This window comes from Cavia porcellus, unplaced genomic scaffold, assembly GCF_034190915.1.
Source record: "Cavia porcellus strain 051 isolate PalLab524CR breed Dunkin Hartley unplaced genomic scaffold, mCavPor4.1 scaffold_31, whole genome shotgun sequence".
Classification (NCBI taxonomy): domain Eukaryota; kingdom Metazoa; phylum Chordata; class Mammalia; order Rodentia; family Caviidae; genus Cavia; species Cavia porcellus.
This window is the reverse complement of record NW_026947514.1, coordinates 33,638,346-33,641,161: the sequence shown is the minus strand read 5'-3', so window position 1 is coordinate 33,641,161 and position 2,816 is coordinate 33,638,346. Positions and strand designations below refer to the sequence as shown.

The 2,816-nt window shown below is 32.1% G+C and overlaps 1 protein-coding gene across 10 annotated transcripts in view; it reads left to right on the top strand.

Annotated features, from left to right (window-relative positions):
* Rad51b (RAD51 paralog B) overlaps positions 1–2,816 on the top strand; it is a 569,590-nt gene that overhangs the window by 90,656 nt on the left and 476,118 nt on the right. The gene's annotated exons all lie outside the window — the stretch shown is intronic.

The following is a 2,816-nucleotide window of genomic DNA, read 5'->3' as shown; positions in this document are numbered from 1 at the left end:
TATTCAGGCGAACTTCTACCTTTAGGACTGCATTTTTTTGAGTAATCCTGGGGAGACCAAGAATAAAATGTAACTCCATGGTTCTAAATACAAAGTGACGGACTAGCTGTATCAGAATCGTTGAGGGGACTTGTTAAACACAAAATTTCAAATTCCATTTCAGATACATGAAATCTGAATCTCCAGAGTAGAGTCCAGGTATTTGAACAACTACTTCTCTATATAAAACAATACTATTTAAAAACAAATATATATCAATCCTCCCAAACACCAAAGAAGCCTAAAAGACAGATTGATAAAAATATATTAAAATGGAGCATGGTGTGTGGAGTTTGTTCTGTGCAGTTCTGCAGACTGAAATGTAATTAATAGTTATTTTGAATTCATTTATTGATAGTCATAGAAAGCTTGGTATCATGGGAAAGAAATAGATTTCAGAGTCAGAATATCTGTGTAGCTTGGGAAAAGTATTTAATAACATTCTCTCTATACCTTAATTTCCTTATCTGTAAAGTGGAGAAGATAATAGTGATGACTTCCTGAAAGAGTTATTGTGAAGATTAAATGAGATACAGAATGAAAGGTACTTAGAACACAGTAAATCCTAAATACAGGTGTGTAGTTAGAGTTGGGGATGTTACACATTGATAGAGTACTTCCTTATCATGCTCAAGACCTTGAGTTTAATCCCCAATACTGCAACCAAAACAAAGCAAAACACTAGTAATGCTGTACATCTGAGATTCAGAGGGGAACATTTTGATATCTACTGTGATGTTTGTCATATAATAAAGTCAGGCTTGCTTGTCAGGAAATGAAAGAGAATAAGTATATTGTGTAAAAGTATTTAAACGGGGGAAATACCCTCTTTTACTTTTTTGGAATAGGACTTTGAAGTGGCAGGATCTCAATTTGCTATATTTTTCATTTGTGTAGCCCTCTGGAATAAAACCAGTAAAAATGATATGCTGAGAACAGACACAGTAGATGGCGCTTTAGATTTAGTTTTAAAAGAAATCAGTACTACAGGGAAAAACTAAAGCCACATTTTAATGACTTTTTTCATCTTAGAGTACGCAACTCTAAGAAGTGAACTTTTTTTTTTTTTTAAACAGATCTGGAGAATAACTTTAGCAACTATGAATCTCCTAATTGTTATTTGTGCCAGGTTTCTTCTTTGGGAAATATTGGAGCCACAGATATATAAGGAAATTATTTTCTATCTAAATATTGCCTTATTTATGAGTTTTTTCCCCCTACTGGTTGGCTGTATTTCATATTTCTACACCTTTCTAGATTTTTCTGACTCTTTTTAGTATTTTATGAAAATGTGATCATGAAGTCAGTTTGAGTCATATCAATTTATAATATAGTCATATCTATATTTAAAAATTTTTTTTTGGTATCAGGTGTTGAACTCAGGACCTCGTGCTTGTCAGGCAGGTACTATGCCACTGAATTGTATCCCCAGCACTGTAGTTATATATATATATTTTAAATTTTATTTAGAAGGTAGTAAAAATACAACAGAACAAGATAAAACAAAGCCACTCGAGACAATGTAGTGACATTGGTACAGAATTTCAAAGCAGGATACTGGGATAATAGTAATAGGTACTATAGTATATCTCATTATCTTCACAATTTTTTTTTCTTTTTTTTTTAATTTTATTTAAGGAGAAAAGAAAAAAAAGCAGAGAAAGGGTACAAGTTATACAGATTTGCAGAAAAAAAACGAACAGTAGGAAATCAGTAGTTAATGGATTACATATTGCCATCTTAGAAATAATTGTTCAAGTCACAAAATTAAAGCTTGTAAAGTGGACATTCCATCACTGATACTGCAAACAGTTCTGTTCAATGATTCAATAAAACTCTGTGATATCATATTCTATCTTATACACTTAAATATACATGCAGTTATATAGTTTAGAGCACTTTCTTTTCCTCTCTTTTGTACAATGACTATTACACATTTTGGGTTTCATTGCTCTCACGGTTCTTATTACTTTTTTGGAAGAGAGTAAAACCAAATGTGACATAACAGAACAGAATCGGTCAAGTCAAAAGGGTGGACATAATAGATAATGTGAAAACATAATACCAGGTGATCAACAATGGTTACCATAATGCCTCCCGCTATCTCTAATAGAATTGCCTATACCATTAGTTATAATACAATTGAACAAAACAGTAAAGAACAAAACCGACAAAACCAAACCATTGGAGACATTGTAGGTCTTCAAAAGTAGATAAAAGTCAACGAGAATGGGCGTTATAATGAATCTCATTATCTTCACAGCTGATGCCTAAATTTTCGAACCTGATACTATCCAGCAAAACAGAATAGGGGAACATCAGTTAAAAACCAGATGGTGAGAGTAATACAGGGCTTTAAATCGAGGTAATGGAAAGTCAAAGTGGGTTACTATAATATATCCTGCTATTTTTTTCCTTTAATTAAAAGGATAAAAATTTAAAAAAAGTATTAAAAAAGTAAATAATGGAGTGGAGATTGAGATAAAAGAGGGCATAACAACGAAACAGCACAGATCAAAACATAACCATTTAAGCAGAATAGTGTTTCACCACCAGATTAATCCTGACCTAAAAGTAGTTACCATATTGTCTCTTTCCTTGAAATCCTTGAGTACAACTTCGTATACTGTAGCATTAAGTATACCAAAACAATGTAAAACCATTTAAGAGAATGACAGCATTACAGAGTATTTAGAATCGACTAACAGGAAATGAATAATGGTTTCTGTATAATCTCCTTATCTTTAAAAGGTTTTTGCTTATACTATCATACATAA